Here is a 22,189-nt window from a genome sequence, read left to right on the forward strand (position 1 = left end):
TTTGGGTGCTATTGTAAATGGAATTGATTCTCTAATTGCCCTTTCTACAGTTTAATTGTTAGTGTATAAGAAAGCAACTGATTTCTGTGCATTGATTTTGTATTCTGCCACATTATTGAATTGCTGTATGAGTTCTCGTAGTTTGGGGGTGGAGTCTTTTGGGTTTTCCACATAAAGTATCACGTCAGCTGTGAAGAGAGAGAGTTGACTTCTTCTTTGCCAATTTGAATACCTTTTATTTCTTTTTGTTGTCTGATTGCTGTTGCGAGGACTTCTAGTATATGTTGAACGACAGTGGTGAGAGTGGGCATCCTTGTCCTGTTCCTGATCTCAGTGGGAAGGCTCTCAGCTTTTCCCCATTGAGAATGATATTTGCTGTGGGTTTTTCATAGATGGATTTTATGAATTTGCAGAATGATCCCTCTATCCCTGTACTTTGAAGATTTTAATCAGGAAAGGATGCTGTAATTTGTCAAATGCTTTTTCTGCAAACATTCCATGCTCATGGATTGGAAGAATAAACACTTTTAAAATATCTGTGCTGCCCAGAGCAATCAATACTTTCAGTGCCACCCCAATCAAAATGCCAGCAGCATTTTTCAAAGTGCTGGAACAAAGAATCCTAAAATTTGTATGGAACCAGAAAAGACCTCAAACTGTCAGGGGAATGTTGAAAAAGAAAAAGCTGGGGGCATCACATTGTCTGATTTCAAGCTTTATTACAAAGCTGTGATCACCAAGACAGCATGGTACTGGCACAAAAACAGACACATAGACCAGAGGAACAGAGTAGAGAACCCAAATATGGACCCTCAACACTGTGGTCAAATAATCTTCAACAAAGCAGGAAAAAAAATATCCAGTGTAAAAAAGACAGCCTCTTCAATAAATGGTGCTGGGAAAATTGGATGACTATGTATAGAAGAATGAAACTAGACCATTCTCTTACACCATACACAAAGATGAACTCAAAATGGATGAAAGACCTCAACATGAGACAGGATTCCATCAAAATCCCAGAGGAGAACATAGGCAGTAACCTTTATGACATCAGCCACAGCAACTTCTTTCAAGACATGTCTCCAAAGCAAAGGAAACAAAAGCAAAAATGAACTTTTGGGACTTTATCAAGATAAAAATCTTCCTTACAGCAAAGGAAACATCAACAAAACAAAGAAGCAACCCAAGAAATGGGAGAAGATATTCGCAAATGATATTATAGACAACGGGCTGATATCCAAGATTATAAAGAACTTCTCAAACTCAACACCCCCAAAAAAGATAATTGTGTCAAAAAATGGGCAGAAGACATGAACAGACACTTCTCCAATGAATACATACAAATGGCTAGCAGACACATAAAAAAAAATGTTCACCATCATTAGCCATCAGGGAAATTCAAATCAAAACCACAATGAGATACCACCTTACACCAATTAGAATGGTAAAGATCAACAAGGCAGGAAACAACAAATGTGGGTGAGGATGTGGAGAAATGGGAACCCTCTTACACTGTTGGTGGGAATGTAAGCTGGTGTAGCCACTTTGGAAAACAGTGTGGAAGTTCCTCAAAAAATTGAAAATAGAGCTACCCTATGACCCAGCGATTGTACTACTGAGTATTTACCACAAAGATACTAATGTAGTGAAAAGAAGGGCCATATGTAATCCGATGTTCATAGCTGTAATGTCCAGAATGGCCAAACTGTGGGAAGAGCCAAGATGCCCTTCTGCAGATGAATGGATAAAGACGATGTGGTCCATATCTACAATGGAATATTACTGAGCCATCAGAAAGGATGAATATCCAACTTTTGCATCAACACAGATGGGACTGAAGATTATGATGAGTGAAATAAGTCCATTATCAATTATCAATTATTGTATGGTTTTACCTACTTGTGGAACATAAGGAATAACATGGAAGACATTAGGACGAGGAAAGGAAAAGTGAATTGGGGGAAATTGGAAGGGGAGATGAACCATGAGAGACCATGGCCTCCAGGAAAAAAAAAAAACTAAGAGTTTTAGATGGGAAAGGGCTGGGCAGATAGGTGAGCCTGGTGGTGGGTTTTAAGGAGGGCACATATTGTATGGATCACAGGGTGTTGTCCATAAACAATGAATCTTGGAACACTGTATCAAAACTAATGATGTGTTTGAAGTGGCAGGGGTGGTGGGAGGCTGGGGTACCAGGTGGTGGGTATTATAGAGGGCACGGCTTGCATGGAGCACTGGGTGTGGTGAAAAAATAATGAATACTGTTTTTCTGAAAATAAATAAATTGGAAAAAAAAAACTAATGATGTTTTTTTGGTGACTAACATAACACAATTTTTTAAAAAAGTAAAAAAAAAAAAAAAATGACAGGACAACACTGGACATTTCCCCATCTCCCAGAGATCACCCCAAAGCAACAGGGGAACAAAAACCAGGCATGCTGAATCTACCTGATTAACAGACTTTTAAAACTCAGAACAATAAATAGGATGAAAAACTGCCTAAAAATTATAACATAGGGACATAGGGAAATGTGGAGCCTGCATGCACTGCAGACTTCACAGAAGAAGCAGGCAGAGCACAGTTCTACTTCTATGGCACAGCATGAGAAGAGAAACAATAGGCCTTCGTTTGCCACAGTGAGAATGAAGTGCACAAGATGGTAACATGGACTTCCCTTGAATTAATTTCATGGAAAATCTAAGAAATGTAAGGCAGTGTGATAAAACAAGGAATTATACAGGGAAGGCACGCTTGTCAGAGCAGGTTATAAATGAGGCACTATGAGTAATCCTACAGAATAGCTCTCAGTTTACTCAGAATTAGACGCTAAAAATATTCAGTCATTCACATACCATGTGCCATAGAAAGAAAGAATTTTTTTTTCCCCTGGAAATAGAACCATGGCCACATGTCTACATAAACATGAAATAAAAGGACCAGTCAGAATTCACCTCATTCATATATGACATAACAATCAAAAGGAAATCACAGAATTTAGAACTTTTAAAGGGTGTGGGAGTGAAAAAGAAATAAGGGAAAACAGATGACAGGGAAATAAAACTTACCAGAAGAGAAAAAAGCCTATATTAAAAAGTTGAAAACTATATTGCCATGAAATTTAAGAATTAAAGATGTATAACAGTATGACTGACTAGATACCTTGTCTGATCCTTTAATTAGAAACAACTGTGCAGCAGGTACCTGGGTAGCTCAGTGGAATAAGCCTCTGCCTTTGGCTCAGGTCATAATCTCAGGGTCCTGGGATTAAGCCCCACATCGATCTCTCTGCTCAGTGGGGAACCTTCTTTCCCCCCTTTCTCTGCCTGCCTCTCTGCCTACTTGTGATCTCTCTCTGTCAAATAAATAAATAAAATCTTAAAAAAAAACCCTCTCCTGAATAAAATATATTTTTTATAAAAATTAGTCAATGAACTGACAACAGAGTATGAAATTCCCAGACAGTGAAAACTAAGTAAAAATGGCAATCCAGAAAGATAGGTGGGTCTTTGAAGTTGGTTTTGCCGCCAGTGAATCTGTAAAACTGCTTCATTTTCAGTCTCTCAAGATGCAGGAGAAAAGAGAACAAGCTTGGAACTGCCATAATGTGGAGGTCTTATAGAAGACAACCTTCCCATTAACAAAATACTCCGAATGGTGAGACATTAATGTAAAAGTGAATTGGCAAAAATTTACCACTCACACATTAGGAATAGTAAACTGAAGGAAAAAAAAAAAGTTTTCCTCAAGATTCCATAACTATAAAAACTCCTCAGATGGATTGGAAGCTCCAATTCGTACTATGTGTGTGGCCAAAAACCAAAACCAAAGACAAACAAACAAACCCTTAAGCTGGTGGTTCTTGAAATATTGCTCCTGAAGCTACTGTATCCACATCACCTAAAAAGTTGTCAGACATGCCAGCTTTGCACCCCTTGTCAGACCAAATGATTCAGACTCTTGGGGATCTGTTTTTAACAACCCAGTCAATTGATTTTGGTGTATGTTAACATTTGAGAAACATTACTTTAAAATAAGATTTTAAGCTACTGCTGGGTTGATACACTGAAAAGAATAACACATTTCTAAGAGAAATTAAACTAAATAAATGGAGAAGGTTATCATGATCATAAATTAGAAGACCCAACATTGTCAAGATGTTAACCTCCACAAACTGATCTGTAGCGACAATAAAATCTCAATCAAAATTCCAACATATTTTTATGTAGAATAAAAGGAAATAAAAGGAAAGGAAAAGTGAATTGGGGGAAATCAGAGTGGGGAGACGAATCATGAGAGACTGTGGACTCTGAGAAAAAAAACTGTGGGTTTTGGAGGGGCAGGGGATGGGGGTTAGGTGAACCTGGTGATGGTTATTAAGGAGGGCACATATTGAATGGAGTACTGGCTGTGGTGCATAAATAATGAATCTTGAAACACTGAAAAAATAAATCTTAGAAAAGAGTTCTTAGGATACAAGAGATAGAGATTATAAAAGAAAAATTCAGTCAAGATATGGGCAGGAGACATGAACAGACACTTCTCCAAAGAAGACATATACATGGCCAACAGACAGATGAATAAATGCTCCACATCCCTTGCCATCAGGGAAATACAAATCAAAGCCACAATATCACATTACATCAGTTAGAATGGCTAAAATTAACAAGACAGGGAACAAGTATTGTGGAGGATGTGGAGAAAGGGGAAGCCTATTACAACTGTTGGTGGGAGTGCAAGCTGGTATAGCCATTCTGGAAAACTGTATGGAGGTTCCTCAAGAAGTTAAAATTAGAGCTACCTTACAATCCAACAATTGCACTACTGGGTATTTACCCCAAAGATACAGACCTACAGAAAAGAAGAGACACATGTACCCCAATGTTTATAGCAGCAATGTCCACAGTAGCCAAACTGTGGAAGGAACTGAGATGTCCTTTGACAGATGAATGGATAAAGAAGATGTGGTTCATACATACAATGGAGTATTACTCAGTCATCAGGATGAATACCTACCACTTACATCAACAAGAGTGGAACTGGAGGGTATTATGCTAACTAAAATAAGTTAATGAGAGAAAGACAATTATCATATGGCTTCACTCATGTGGAATAAAAGAAAGCACAGAGGATCATAGAGGAAGGAAGGGAAAACTGAATGGGTAGAAATCAGAGAGCAGACAAACCATAAGAGACTTTTGACTCCTGGAAACAAACCAAGGGTTGTGGAAAGGGAGGTAGGTGGGGAGATGGGATAACAAGGCGATCAGTGTTAAAATGGAGACACGTGATGTGATGAGCACTGGGTATTATATGCAACTAATGAATCATTGAACACTACATCAAAAACTAATGATGTACTATATGTTGGCTAATTGAATTTAAATAAAAAAAATAAAATTTAGAGTGGTATTATTTTAATACTCAATAAAAACATCACTTTAAAATTAAAAAAAAATAATAAAAGATACCACTAAGAAAATAAAAAGGTAACCAGAGATTGAGGGAAACTTACCAGGTTATACATTTAAAATTAATAAATTTTCTAACAAATTTATATATTCTTAAACACTTAAAATTGAAGAGTATTATTATTTACCAATTAAAGTTTATTTTAAAAAATTAAGTATTTAAAGCAAAATACAAGATCAATTATAAATGTTTATTCAGTAAACCCCAGAGCTACTAATATATGAGGCAAACTCAGCATGGAGTCTGCTTAAGACTCTCTCTCCTTCTCTTTCTGCCCCTACCCCATGGTCATACCCATGCTATCTCTCTCATAAGTAAATTTTAAAAAAAAGAACAACAGACAGATGATGAATGAAGAATTCGAGGACTTGAACAACACTGTAGACCAAATGGATCTGACAGACATGTACATATGTTCTACCTGATAACTGCAGAAATACTTTCTTCTCAGCTGTACATGGTACATTCCATCAAGCCAAAGAAGACATTGAGGATTTTAAATGCATATTAGTAAGTGAAAGAACTAATCTGAAAAGACTACATACTATATTATTTCAACTATATGAAATTGGGGAATTAGTAGGGAAAGGTCTTCCTTCTTTTACATCATACATTTCTATAATTCTTAAAGTTTATATAATTACAGTTACATAATTATCACTTTTGTAATTATAAACGCATATCTGGAAAAAATTAAGTTATCCATGCTCAGTATAAACCACTGCAGAGTATAAAAAAGTATAAATAAAAATGAATGAATTTTATCATTGTTCTTCTCTTCCATCCTAAAATAACCACTTCAAATACTCAGGCATCTTTTTTCCCAGTGTTCTGTGTACTAAATCTGTTTATTTGTGTGCCTATTTATACATTGAGGATATAATGTATATGTAATATTGAATCCTTTTTTCACTTGACATAATATTATATCTGTATCTCCAAAACTTTAAGGATTCTGAAAAAAAAAAAGCTCTGCCATTTAAAAAACAACACTATACTGCTTTATACTGTTGATATGTTTTTATTTAATCACTAACTTATACTTAGGCATTTAAGATATTTACTTTTTATTGTTTGCTATCATAACTATTTCTTTAGGAAAAATTTCAAGTAGAAGAATACTGGGACAAAGAAATGAACATTTTAAAAGCTTTTGTTTCATATTACCAAATTGCCTCCCCCCAAATTTGTACCGCTTTATGCTTTCATGAGCATTACATGAGGATGTCCATCTTAACAGACCCCTTTCTAAACTCTTAAACATTTCTGAAGTGCCTCATGGGTTGCAAATGGGAACTTATGGCTTGCAAATGAACAATGGAAGAGAAAACAGAGGGTGGCTTCATTTCATGTGAATAATCTTGTGGCTTTAGCCTGTTAGCATTAAAATAACAACTCCCCCCCCTTTTTTTTTTTTAATCACCAGCATGATCTTGATGGTTTGTCTTAAAAAGAGGACATTGAAGAGCCAGATATGACAAGCTGGAGTTTTGAGATTTTGTTTTAGGATTCCTGGGAACATTTTTCTTGCCTGTTACCTGGTTTTATTTGGTCTTAAGTGTCAATGCTAACGTTTCTGGTTGCATTTACTTTCCTATAAATAATAAAACAAATTTAAAAGTTGTCAAATAGCAATAATCTCACTCCTAGTTGAAAATAGCAATAATCTCACTCCTAGTTGATACTTATGAATGAAGAAAGTAGCGTAGTTACTACAACATAAAATCAGCAGGACAAGAGATGGTCCATGTTGAAACGCTGGACACAGCAAAGTAGCTTTTAGGCTGGTTTAGAGTTACATTTCTCACTTTACGAGTGTTTTGAAGGAAGCTTCACAGTGAGGGAAAGGCCAGGGAATTGAATCGTCTGCTGTGGGGAAATGAAGGCGTCCTTTGAGGTCAGCCCAACAAAAAAGTCAGGCTGCATTGTTCAGAGATCGCACAAGAGTTTCATGTTAGATAAAATTCTTAGTTTAGCCCCAGAGAGTTGGAATCAATAAACTCATTGACATTCTCACCCTCTATGTGTTGACATGGAAATACCAGTGGGCATCTGCCTGCTCATCTCTCTGGGGATATTTTGATTCACATCTGGTTATAGATGGCCTTTTGCATCAGGAGCTTGACCACTCTTTTTCTAATGTCAGTCACATTTCATGGCTGAACTCCAGGTGCTTATAAGTTTTGTTTCTGTATTTTTCTCTTTATTTCCCTTTTTGTTTTTTTTTTAACTTTTTTTTTTTAAAGATTTTATTTATTTAACGGAGAGAGAAATCACAAGCAGGCAGAGAGGCAGGCAGAGACAGAGGAGGAAGAAGGCTCCCTGGTGCGCAGAGAGCCCGATGCGGGGCTCTATCCCAGGACCCTAAGACCATGACCCGAGCTGAAGGCAGGGGCCTCAACCCACTGAGCCACCCAGGCGCGCCTGTTTTTTTTTTTTTTTTTTTTTAGGTTTTTATTTATTTGACAGAGAGATCACAAGTAGGCAGAGAGGCAGGCAAAGAGAGGGGGACGCAGGCTCCCCGCTGAGCAGAGAGCCCTATACGGGGTTCAATCCCAGGACCCTGAGATCATGACCTGAGCCGAGGGCAGAGGTTTCAACCCACTGAGCCACCCAGGTGCCCCTCTTTATTTCCCTTTTAGATTATAGGCTTTTAAATGCATGAAAAGTGATGTAATAATTCAAATCTGCATCAATTTTTTTTAAATCCTTCATTTTGCACGTGAATTTGTGGTGTTATCTGTTGGTAACATCAAATGCCGAGATTATTTTGGTCTTCCCTTACAAAGAGATTCTTCATATGCTTATCCTGCACTGACATAAAATGTAGTTTACCCTCTGCCTATTCATATTGTGTTGCAGGCAATATCCTTTTTTTAAAACAATAACAACAACAATAACAAAGTGCCCTATGCTTAATTTGTTTCTTTTTCCTTATTGAAGACTATCATATAAGAATGTTCACTTATGAGGGATCTGGATGGTTCAGTCCTTAAGTGTCTGTCTTTTGCTCAGGTCCTGATACCTCAGGGTCCTGGGATCCAGCCCCATGTTGGGCTCTGCAGAAGCCTGCTCTTGCTCAGCTGGAAACCTGCTTCTCCCCTCCTGCCCCCCGCTTGTGCTCTCTCTCGCTGTGTCTCTATCAAATAAATAAATAAAATCTTAAAAAAAATTTTTTTTTCCCCTTCCTCTCTCAGTAGAGAAACACTTTGGTTAACAATTTAGCAAGTACTGCCAGGTTGGGGAGTGAAAGGGATGAAATAAAATTTAAAAAGGAGGCTCTGTCTATAGGTGCTTTCTTTGCAAATAGGTGTCTTTGTAAATAGGCAGGTAGGTGCCATCCACAGTGGGTGTGCAGATTCAGTGGGTGAATGATAATGTTGTAGGACCCTTGTGTCTGTTTCCTCACTGTTATGCACACGCTGGGTGAACACCCTTATTTGACACAGGCTGGCAGAAAGGTCAGTGCATGCATGGGTCCCTGTTGCCTTGGCTTCCTGCAGAAAAGAGATGCTTGGGCTGGAGCAGACCTGGACAAACAGGATTTGGGTTTGTTCTGTTGTTGCCCTCTTTTTTATATGGTAAGCTTGAAAGCAGCCTTGAAGGGGCCTGAGCTTAGGTGTCAGCTGTTTAAAGGGGAGTTCTGATGTGCCAGCTGCTTATCTAGAGATCTCAGGGCCCTCAGGTCTATGAAAAGTTAAGATTTGTACCCTCCCTCTTGCTAACTGGGGAGCACAGGCTAACTGTTCTCAATAACTAAGAGATACCCCTGAGGTCATCCATGAGAGAATCCTGCTTATCTCCATGCCCATCTCTGAATTGAAATACTGCTGCTAGGACCTATCTTCCTGATGAACCTGTAGATTGGTATAATGACATACAACAGATACATGTGATTTTTTTTAAATTAATTTAAATTAATTTTAAATTAATTTATTTTTTTCAACAGAACAGTATTCATTGTTTTTCTACCACACCCGGTGCTCCATGCAATCCATGGCCTCTCTAATACCCACCGCCTGGTTCCCCCAACCTCCCACCCCCCCGTCCCTTCAAAACCCTCAGATTGTCTTTCAGAGTCCATAGTCTCTCATGGTTCACCTCCCCTTCCGATTTACCCCAACTCCCTTCTCCTCTCCATCTCCCCTTGTCCTCCGTGCTATTTGTTATGCTCCACAAATAAGTGAAACCATATGATAATTGACTCTCTCTGCTTGACTTATTTCACTCAGCATAATCTCTTCCAGTCCCGTCCATGTTGCTAACAAGTTGGGTATTCATCCTTTCTGATGGAGGCATAATACTCCATAGTGTATATGGACCACATCTTCCTTATCCATTCGTCCTTTGAAGGGCATCTTGGTTGGTTTTTAAAAATCAGACTTAGTGGGCGCCTGGGTGGCTCAGTGGGTTAAGCCGCTGCCTTCGGCTCAGGTCATGATCTCAGAGTCCTGGGATCGAGTACCGCATCGGGCTCTCTGCTCGGCAGGGAGCCTGCTTCCCTCTCTCTCTCTGCCTGCCTCTCTGTCTACTTGTGATTTCTCTCTGTCAAATAAATAAATAAAATCTTAAAAAAATAAAAACATTAAAAAATTAGACTTAGTTATGATTGAAGTAGAAATCTCTGCCCTGGCATGTTGGTAAATGTTAACAACTGGCTAGCAGTGTGGGGTGGAGGGTGGAAAAAAATCATGATTTGTGGATTTTGCCAATTTCCTTGGTGTAAATACTCTGATTGTGGACAATTTTACGCTGCCAGGTAAGATCACTGAATGCAGAGTTAGGAAGAGACGCACACAGTAAGTTCCTACAGGCTTGTAGTCAGCATCTCACTGATGTTGTATATTAGCAGAGTGACTTTTCAGTGCCAGGTAACATCAGCAAAAGCTAGTTATATTTTTTTAAGCTAGTTTTATCTTTATTCACTATAATAATCCAGGGACATGTATTCCATTGAATTCTGATGACTTGCTTTTGGTGTTCAGCTCTGGGATAATATTTTATAGGTTAGTCTTTTAAAGATGCTACTGTTATAAACATTGAGAGAAGAATAAAATAATTTCACTGACGAGAAACAATTCTCTTTTTCCAACTATGGTTAATATCTTTAGATTTGTTAGAATCATTCTCTTCCAGCTGCACTAAGGTCTTCATCTGAAAAAGGTAGTTCAGGCTGAAACCTTGAGCTGTTGCTTACCTACAGCATGTCTGAGTATTTTTCAGGCCATCTCTCTTCTTTTGTCACTTCAAGTCAGGTGAATTCTATCTAGGAGATAATGTATCAAATTATGGGAGAGAGACTATTAATCTAATGTCTAAATTGAGGGTGGGTCTCCTAAGGTCTCTCTGCACATCTCCCCTGATCATAAAATCTCCAGAGAGAAAGATAACATAATTTATCTTGTTCAGTTGGATTTAGCAGCTCTTGGCTTCTTGAGTAGCAAGAGACCCATAGGGAGAGAGGCTGAGCCAGGGAGGCTCCAGTCATGGCCTAATAACCCCAATGCTAGGCCTCAGGCACCAGCTGACCTCTGGGAAACAGTCTGGCATTTTCTTTTAGTCTGTACTCCAGTGTCAGCTCACATTGGCCAGTCTTTTTAGGGCTGTCTCCCTACTTGGGTGGCCTTGTTCCAATTTTTTTTCTTACTTAGGGAATTTCCCTTTTTCCCTCCATGTCCTAATAGGGAAACCTCCCTTTTTCCTTGCTCAACCTTCACTGACTTTTGAGACAGCTTAAGCAACCTCCCTTATCTTTTTTCACTGAAATATCCTCTGTCTGGTTGGTTATGTACACAAAGAGATGATAAATGGTTCTATTGTTTGATATCATATCGTGTTGTATTGATACGTTGTAAGTATCCAGCCCTTTCCTGAGATTTCTTGAGGTGTGTCAGTGGGTCTGCTTCCTTGGGCTATGACTCACTTAGTCTAGACGAGGGCATCACTAGAGTTTCTGAGGAATCAGCTTATGCCCTAAGGGGAAGGTGGGTCAGGTTGGATGATGTACTGTACACTGTAGTTGGTATGCAAGATCGTTTATGATTTGTGCATAGAGGAGGATCCTTTTGCTGTGTTGTATGCAGGGTGAGAGCTAATGGTCTAGAAAGGCATGGAAGACTAAAGGACCAAATTGCTGGGATTTTGGTGTTTATACAAGCTGCCAATATTTTCATCTTAGTTTTTGGTTTGATTTTTTCATCTAATGACTTCCAGGCCTGACCTGTGCCCTCTCAGCTGTGCTGAGCTGAGATTACTCACTGCATTTGACTTTATTTGCAGCATGTCAAGATCTTGTGCTTCAGTCTCAAGGGCCCTGGAGTCCTCTGAGCTGGCTGCAGAACTATAGAAAATAAATGAAAGACAAATTGTAAGGAAACAAGTCTTTAGCCAAGTCCTTTTGCCCCACCCTGAGAAGGACTTATTTTACCTCTAGTCAGTGATCAAATGTGGGAAAGAGAAAAGAGGCAATAGTAAAAACTCACTAACCGCTTACAGTGCTGACAAGGGTCTTGCTAGTTCTGCTCTGAAGACTGTTTCCTTGAAGGAGCGGGCTGATCATGTTCCCGGATTATATTGTCTCTACTTAAGAGTTCTAGTCAGTGATCAAATGTGGGAAAGAGAAAAGAGGCAATAGTAAAAACTCACTAACCGCTTACAGTGCTGACAAGGGTCTTGCTAGTTCTGCTCTGAAGACTGTTTCCTTGAAGGAGCGGGCTGATCATGTTCCCGGATTATATTGTCTCTACTTAAGAGTTCAGGAAGAATTCATGTTGGCAAAATGACCTTGCAAAATCAAACATTATATTTTGTTTAAGGGATGATTGAATGAGCTGTGGAAATGACATATCCATGTTCTAAACCCAAGATAAAGTCAGTCAGGTGTGGTTTTGTTGAACATGTTGACTTACGTCTCTCAAAGGAGCAAGCAAAATTCATCACAGTGATCTTTAACCCCCAGCACTATTCATTGCTTTCTACTGATTAAATAGTTGAAGTCACATGCCTGAGCTCCTGGCCTCACTGAACATGAACAGTCCAGCTATCAGACATGATTGTATCCAATGTGGAAGAGTGGACATCTTAAAAAATCTCTCCAAGCTATTCTAGCAGAGCAAACAACCAGAGTTCAGACAATCTTGATGATCCAGGACCCCAGACAACCCTAGACAAGAAGCTCTTTCAGTGGCAGTTACCCTATCTCTCCCTTCTATTGGAGTCTCTCCAGAATATTGCATTTTTTTTTTCTGGTCTTGCTTAGAGTTTGCATGTGAGAATTCTCAAAAATGTAGTGTAAATAGAGATACAGATCATTTTTCTGGACAAGTTTACTTACACAAAGTTTCAGGAACATTTTCAAGTTAAATATTCATTGTTCTCTTAATATAAAAATGGGAGGGTGCCGGAGGGGGGGACAAGATGGCGGGGTAGTAGGAAGAGCGTCTTTTCAGCCAGTACCCCAAAGTGAGCTGATTACCTACCAAAGAACTCTGATCACCCATGAAATCAGCCTGAGATCAGAATTATACATGTCTGGATCTCTAAGGGGCAGAAGACGCCAGTGAGCAGAAGTGTTCCAGGGTGCACCTTGACTGCACCAGAGTTTATACATCCAGCTACATCTGTTCAGTCTTCTCCCACCAAAATGACTAGGAGGAGGAATGCCCAACAGAAGAAAAATACAGAGGATGGACCTTCTGCAACAGAGCTAACGGCTATCCACATAGACAATATGTCGGAAAGAGAATTCAGGCTAATAATTATCCAGGCAATAGCTAGGTTGGAGAAAGCCATGGATGACCAAACAGAATTGATTAGGGCCGAACTGAAAGCGACCAGACAGGATGTTCAAATGTTAGGGCGGAGCTTAAAGCTACCAGGGAAGAGGTCCACAATGCTCTCAATGAGTTCCAATCTAATCTAAACTCTCTCAAAGCTAGGGTAACTGAGACAGAAGATAGAATTAGTGATCTGGAAGACAAACAGATAGAGAGAAAGGATCAGAAGGAAGCCTGGAACAAAAAGCTTAGATCCCACGAAAGCAGAATCAGAGAAATAAATGATGCCATGAAGCGTTCCAACGTCAGAATTATTGGAATTCCTGAAGGGGAGGAGAAAGAAAGAAGTCTAGAAGATATCGTGGAACAAGTCCTTCATGAAAACTTTCCGAATCTCGCGAATGAAACCAGCGTTCATGTACTAGAGGCTGAACGGTCTCCACCCAAGATTATACATTCCAAAAAAACACCACGACACCTGATAGTCAAATTGAGGAATTATAATTGTAGGTATAATCTCTTGAAAGCCGCCAGGGCAAAGAGGCTCCTTACTTACAGAGGGAAGCCCATCAGAATAACGTCAGACCTGTCCACAGAGACCTGGCAAGCCAGAAGAGGCTGGCAAGATATATTCAGGGCACTAAATGAGAAGAACATACAGCCAAGAATACTTTATCCAGCAAGACTGACATTCAAAATGGATGGGGAGATAAAGAGTTTCCAAGACCGGCAAGGCTTAAAAGACTATGCAACCACTAAGCCGACAGTGCAGGAAATATTAAGGGGGGTTCTATAAAAGAGGAAAAATCCCAAGAATAGCATTGAACAGAAATATAGAGACAGTCTACAGAAAGAAAGACTTCAAAGGTAACTCGATGTCAATAAAAACGTATCTATCAATAATCACTCTCAATGTGAATGGCCTAAATGCACCCATAAAACGGCACAGGGTTGCAGATTGGATAAAACGACAGGACCCATCCATATGCTGTCTACAAGAGACCCATTTTGAACCTAAAGATACACGCAGACTGAAAGTGAAGGGGTGGAGAAGCATCTTTCATGCCAATGGGACTCAAAAGAAGGCTGGGGTAGCGATTCTCATATCAGATAAATTAGACTTCAAACTAAAGACTGTACTCAGAGATACAGAAGGACACTACATAATCCTTAAAGGGACTATCCACCAAGATGATCTAACAATTGTAAATATCTATGCTCCCAATATGGGAGCAGCCAATTACTTAAGAAAACTGTTAATCAAGATAAAGAGTCATATTGATATGAATACACTAATCGTAGGAGATCTTAACACGCCTCTCTCAGAATTAGACAGATCATCGAAGCAGAAAATCAATAAAGAAACAAGAGCATTGAATGACACATTGGACCAGATGGGCCTCATAGATATATACAGAACATTCCACCCTAAAACAATAGAATACTCATTCTTCTCAAGCACACACGGAACCTTCTACAGAATAGACCACATACTGGGTCACAAATCAGGACTCAACCGATACCAAAAGACTGAGATTATTCCCTGCATATTCTCAGATACAATGCTTTGAAACTGGAGCTCAATCACAAGGAAAAGTTCAGAAGGAACTCAAACACCTGGAAGCTAAAGACCACCTTGCTTAAGAATGCTTGGATCAACCAGGAGATCAAAGAAGAACTGAAACAATTCATGGAAACCAATGAGAATGAAGACACTTCGGTCCAAAACCTATGGGATACAGCAAAGGCGGTCCTAAGGGGAAAATATATAGCCATCCAAGCCTCGCTCAAAAGAATTGAAAAATCCAGAACACACCAGCTGTCTCTACACCTTAAAGAACTGGAGAATCAACAACAAATCAAACCAACTCCACACATAAGAAGGGAAATCATCAAGATTAGAGCTGAGATCAATGAAGGAGAAACCAGAGATACAGTAGAACGTATCAATGAAACTAGAAGCTGGTTTTTTGAAAGAATCAATAAGATCGATAAGCCACTGGCTACACTAATCCAAAAGAAAAGAGAGAAAGCCCAAATTCATAAAATTATGAATGAAAAGGGAGAGATCACAACTAACACCACGGAAGTAGAAACAATCATCAGAAGTTATTACGAACAGTTATATGCCAATAAGCTTAGTGACCTAGATGAAATGGATGCATTCCTGGAAAAATATAAACTACCAAAATTGAACCAGGAAGAAATCGACAACCTGAATAGACCGATATCTAATAACGAGATTGAATCAGTGATCAAAAACCTCCCAAAAAACAAGAGCCCAGGACCTGACGGATTCCCTGGGGATTCTACCAAACCTTCCAAGAAGAAATAACACCTTTCTCCTGAAGCTGTTTCAAAAAATTGAAGCAGAAGGAAAACTTCCAGACTCTTTCTATGAAGCCAGCATTACCCTGATCCCCAAACCAGGCAAGGACCCTACCAAAAAGGAGAATTTCAGACCAATATCACTGATGAATATGGATGCTAAGATTCTCAACAAGATCCTAGCCAACAGGATCCAACAGCACATTAAAAAGATTATCCACCATGATCAGGTGGGATTCATCCCTGGGCTACAAGAATGGTTCAACATTCGCAAATCAATCAATGTGATACAACAAATTAATATGAGAAGAGAGAAGAATCACATGGTCCTCTCAATAGATGCAGAAAAAGCATTTGACAAAATCCAGCATCCGTTCCTGATTAAAACACTTCAAAGTATAGGGATAGAGGGAACATTCCTGAACCTCATCAAATCTATCTATGAAAGACCCACAGCAAATATCATCCTCAATTGGAATAAGCTTGCAGCCTTCCCATTGAGATCAGGAACAAGACAAGAATGCCCACTTTCACCACTCTTGTTCAACATAGTATTAGAAGTCCTAGCAACAGCAATCAGACAACAGAGAGAAAAAAAAGGTATCCAAATTGGTAATGAAGAAGTCAAACTCTCTCTCTTCGCAGATGACATGATTCTTTATATGGAAAACCCAAAAGACTCCACCCCCAAACTACTAGAACTCATACAGCAATTCAGCAACGTGGCAGGATACAAAGTCAATGTGCAGAAATCAGTGGCTTTCTTATACACTAACAATGAAAATACAGAAAGGGAAATTAGAGAATCGATTCCATTTACTATAGCAATAAATAAACCTAACTAAAGAGGTAAAGGATCTGTACTTGAGGAACTACAGAACACTCATGAAAGAAATTGAAGAAGACACAAATAGATGGAAGACCATTCCATGCTCTTGGATCGGAAGAATAAACATTGTTAAAATGTCTATACTGCCTAGAGCAATCTATACTTTTAATGCCATTCCGATCAAAATTCCACCGGCATTCTTCAAAGAGCTGGAGCAAATAATCCTAAAATTTGTATGGAATCAGAAGAGACCCCGAATCGCTAAGGAAATGTTGAAAAACAAAAATAAAGCTGGCGGCATCACCTTACCTGATTTCAAGCTTTATTACAAAGCTGTGATCACCAAGACAGCATGGTACTGGCATAAAAACAGAAACAAGACCAGTGGAACAGAGTAGAGAGCCCAGATATGGACCCTCAACTCTATGGTCAATTAATCTTTGACAAAACAGGAAAAAATATACAGTGGAAAAAAGACAGTCTCTTCAATAAATGGTGCTGGGAAAACTGGACAGCTATATGTAGAAGAATGAAACTCGACCATTCTCTTACACCATACACAAAGATCAACTCAAAATGGATAAAAGACCTCAACGTTCCCCCCCCCCAAAAAAAAAAAAAAAAAAAAAAAAAAAAAAGACCTCAACTTGAGACAGGAATCCATCAGAATCTTAGAGGAGAACATAGGCAGAAATCTCTTTGATATCAGCCACAGCAACTTCTTTCAAGATACGTCTCCAAAGGCAAAGGAAACAAGCGAAAATAAACTTCTGGGACTTCATCAAAATCAAAAGCTTCTGCACAGCAAAGGAAACAGTCAAAAAAACAAAGAGGCAACCCACAGAATGGGAGAAGATATTTGCAAATGACAGTACAGACAAAAGGTTGATATCCAGGATCTATAATGAACTCCTCAAACTCAACCCACACGAAACAGACAAACACATCAAAAAATGGGCAGAAGATATGAACAAACACTTCTCCAATCAAGACATACAAATGGCTATCAGACACATGAAAAATGCTCATCATCATTAGTCCTCAGGGAGATTCAAATTAAAACCACATTGAGATATCACCTTACACCAGTTAGAATGGCCAAAATCAACAAAACGGGAAACAACATGTGTTGGAGAGGATGTGGAGAAAGGGGAACCCTCTTACACTGTTGGTGGGAATGCAAGTTGGTGCAGCCTCTTTGGAGAACAGTGTGGAGATTCCTCAAGAAATTAAAAATAGAGCTTCCCTATGACCCTGCAATTGCACTCCTGGGTATTTACCCCAAAGACACAGATGTCGTGAGAAGAAGGACCATCTGTACCCCAATGTTTATAGCAGCAATGGCCACAGTCGCCAAACTATGGAAAGAACCAAGATGCCCTTCAACGGATGAATGGATAAGGAACATGTGGTCCATATACACTATGGAGTATTATGCCTCCATCAGAAAGGATGAATACCCAACTTTTGTAGCAATATGGACGGGATTGGAAGAGATTATGCTGAGTGAAATAAGTCAAGCAGAGAGAGTCAATTATCATATGGTTTCACTTATTTGTGGAGCATAACAAATAGCATGGAGGACAAGGGGTGTTAGAGAGGAGTAGGGAATGTGGGTAAATTGGAAGGGGAGGTGAACCATGAGAGACTATGGACTCTGAAAAACAATCTGAGGGGTTTGAAGTGGCGGGGGGGTGGGAGGTTGGGGTACCAGGTGGTGGGTATTATAGAGGGCACGGCTTGCATGGAGCACTGGGTGTGGTGAAAAAATAATGAATACTGTTTTTCTGAAAATAAATAAATAAAAAAAATGGGAGGGTGCCTTACTAATTTAAGGATTGGCACTTTTTTTCACAAATACTGGCAACATAGACTCTCCTGCCCTGAATCATTTTGGGAACAAAAGAGGATTTAAGTACATAAAATATTCCCAAAGATCGTGAGTGCATCTCAAGAAAATAATGTGGCATATCTGTATTATTTCTTTCCTAATGACTGGAGTTACTCATAGAAATGCAGTTGATTTGTCAATGTGAACATTTACTTTGTATGAATATTAGGGCACTTGACAGAATGAAGCAGTGGGAAATAAAACCGTCTCAAGAAAGAGCCAGAGAAATGTAAAGCAAGAAGAGTGACTTGGATCAAGAAAGGAATAGCATGGATGGTGTGTGTGGAAGTTGACCTTGTCAAGAAGAGAATTGTCAGAAAAATCAGGGTGAGAACATTTCTACTGAAGTATGAGTGTTGAAAAGAAAGTTGTAATGGCTTGAGGTAAAACAAATGAGGGACACCACTGTAAGCTTGACAGGGCTGTGTGTGGTGTCACTATACCTTGTATAGGGCCTGGTCCCCTCTGGGAAAGGGGTTCCTGCATGGGAAGCAGCACACAGAGTGCCTGAAGCTCGAAAACTCCTTATAGAGGAGACTTTCCAAACAAGACGAACAGAAAGACTGGTCCCAAGGGCAATCCATGGGAGAAAATCTTGCTTACTCCTTCCTTCTTTGGTAGCAGAGGCCTGGTTAGAAGCTAAAAGACCAAGTTCCAACTTCTGCCTCCAGAGACTAAGTCTAGACTTTTTCTGCCAGAAACCATAGATGAGAGCCACAAATTCTGTCTAACATGACTGTTTTTCTTAACGGGCTAGCTATGCTGAGCCAGCCTTACCCCTCTAAGTAATAAAAAGAGGAGTTCACATTGTCATTGCTTGTCTTTTTTTTTTTTTTTTTTCTAATTTTAGGGACTTAAAAGTTAAACATTTAATAATAAGCTTTTCTGCACTTCAATTTCCATTTAGAAAACATGCTTGTAATTTCTTAATTTTGTAGACATGGAGATCAGAAAGATTTTTTACTGGAGTGTCACATTCCAGTAAAAAGTTCGTTGCTAAGCTTCAAGTTTATTCCTTATAAAAAGGTTTCCATGCATAAAACAATTACAGAGGTTGTGTATCTCTGCCCGTCCTGGTGCCAAGAGGAGCAAAGGGAGGAGGTAGTAGGCATTGCCCAGTGGCGACCCTGTCCGTTTGCAAGGAAACTGCTAATCCCGTGCTGTTCTACACTTTCTGTGTGCATGGCATGGAGGAACAGAGCTTTCTCTCTTACAGTATGTGTGGAGTCTATGAATAATAAAAAGGATAACAGAGAAGCGCTCATTTTAAATTGTATATATTCTGTCAAGCAGCCTTAGTCTTCCTCATGTCTATATTTTTGACACATAAATTAGGAAGTTCTCTCTGATCTCTTTGAATTGTCTACATAGAGTGTAAGTAAGTACTTTTTTTTTTTTTTTTTGGTGGGAGCTGAGTAAATATTATGGCCTTAACTCACAAAATAAGAAAACATGTAATTATGGCTGCAGTTGCGGGTGAGAAATAAATATTGTTATAACTAGTATTTGCAAAGTGATTTATAATTTGTAAAGCACTTGTGTATGCTTGTTTACATTATACTTTCAGGTTTTCTGGAGAGTACTCATTTTCATTTAATGCAGTGTTCCTAGGGGAAGCTGGAGAAAAGCTTATGGCCATGAGTGGGCCCTAACTACTTTTCCATTTTCCTGTCCAGCAGTGACCATGTCCAGAAAAGAGCTGTGTTTTTGTATCAGTCAGGAGAGACATATTAGCTGCAATGTAACAAGTCCCCAAACCTCTGGTTATTAGCAAGAAAGGCTTATTCTTCACTTGTGTTTTTTGACTGTCCTGGGTCACGTGGGGGCTCTTTTCCACATGCTGACACTGAGGGACATCGGCCAGTGGTCTTCACAGTATGGAACGTTATTGGTAACTGTGGCCAGAAGTATGGAAACTCATACATTGGCTCTTCAGAGCTTCCCTCTGGATGGGACACATATCACGTCCACTCATTTTGTACCTCTGCCTGTCCCAGTACCTATAGGTTTCTTTGGTTATAATAAGGTACTTAGCCACACCTAACTTCAAGCATTTGGGAACTCTGATTCTACCATGTACCAGAAAGTAAGAAAACTGGAAGTATCATTGAAAAACAGTAATTGTTACTAGACTAATACTAATAATTGCTGGTTTTATTGAGAGTGGGCCTGGACCTTGGCAAAGGTGTAAAGGCAGAAATTCTCTTTAGGTACTCTTGTCTTAGTGTCCTTTATCTTCGCTTTCCCTACTCCTCCTCTTGGCCACCTCATTTAACAGGACCCTTTTCTTCCACCATCAGAATTGGTGATGATTTGGTATTTTTGCTCGTTTGTGTAATTTTAAGGTCAGTACTGTGTCTCCACCATTATTTACCTTTTGTAGATTTATCTCTGATGATGAGGTTAAAGCCTTTCCCCCAGTAATGGTTGGAGAGTTTCTTTCCGCATGGAGTAGGGTTAGGCATTGAAGGGACAGAGGCAAGAGGGTGGTCTCCTGAATTCACACTGTGTGGGTGAAAGTGCACGTGTACAGCTGGCTGATAGGGAGATCTAGCCAGCTGTCATGACACGGGCTCGTTTCTCAAAGAGCTTAGTTTAGAGTAGTGAAGGAAACAAAAAGAAATGCAAAGCCACATCTGTAAGACACAGTGACCCTTCTGCTTCTCCTGGCAATATATGAAGCATGTTTTAGTGTTTGATAGACAGATAATGGTCCCCCAAAGATGTGGGCATCCTAATCCCCCAAATCTGTAAATATGCTATCTTGCATAACAACACAACTCTTTGTAGATGTGATTAAGTTAAGAGTCTTGTGATGGGAAGATTATCCTGGGTTTTTTAGACAGGCCCAAGGAAATCACAAGGACCACTGTAAGAGGGGAGGCAGGGCCAGAGACAGGGAGCTATGACAGCTAAAGCAGAAAGTTGGGTGAAGTGGCCATAAGTCAAGGAATGTGAATGACCTCTAGAAAATGGAAGAGGGAAGAAACAAATTCTCCCCTAGAGCCTCCAGAAAGAACAAAGTGTATTCCAGTGCCTTGATTTTAGTTTTGTAAGAATCATTTCCAAATTCTGACTTCCAGAACCATAAGATAATAGCATTTGTGCTGTTTTAAGCCACTCAGTTTCAGGTAATTTGTTATAGCAGAAATAGCAAATTAATATATAGAGACTTAAAGAAAAGGTGGTTCAGAATGGGCTTCAGTGTCAGAGGGAAGTGCTAGGTAGGGCAGTTTCTCACTGTGAGTATTAGATCAGTATACATGACTTCTCTACTCCTTACATTTCTCATTGGTCAAAGCAGGGCAAAGCTAGATCTACCTGTGTAGATTGCCATGAGATTAAATCAAATGTTATTTGTTTGGCCCAAAGTATGGCCTCAATGTATGTTAAATACACACAGAGACTGCTAAGCATGACTTCCAGGGATGTATCAATACATCAAATAATAATAATGCTTAATATTACCACAGAAATTTGTCTTCCAGAGTATTTTAATTATGAAAATCTCACATAATCCTTAGGTTTCTTGAGATAAGTTGGAGCTAACAAAGGGCCAACTGGAAAAGATCCTATAATTATTTGAGACACACGTGACTAACAGGACTAATGTAGATGACTTTGTGGAGGTCAGGTAACTGTTGGGCCACATTTTGATGGAAGATGTTCATTTCAGTTCAAAAATATCTACTTAATTCAAAATGTGTTTAATACACCTACTAGGCAGCCCACATTGTGTCAGGCCCTGAAATAAAGGTTACAAATGTTGTCAAAGAGACACGCAGTATATTAGGCAAGAGAATGGTATTTGCTTGGCTGTCGTAGTATCCTGCCCATCACTCATTAATGAGTATCACTTCTAGCAGCCAACACCCTGAAGGTTTAAAATGTTATC

Source organism: Neovison vison, chromosome 13, assembly GCF_020171115.1.
Source record: "Neovison vison isolate M4711 chromosome 13, ASM_NN_V1, whole genome shotgun sequence".
NCBI classification, from domain to species: Eukaryota; Metazoa; Chordata; class Mammalia; order Carnivora; family Mustelidae; genus Neogale; species Neogale vison.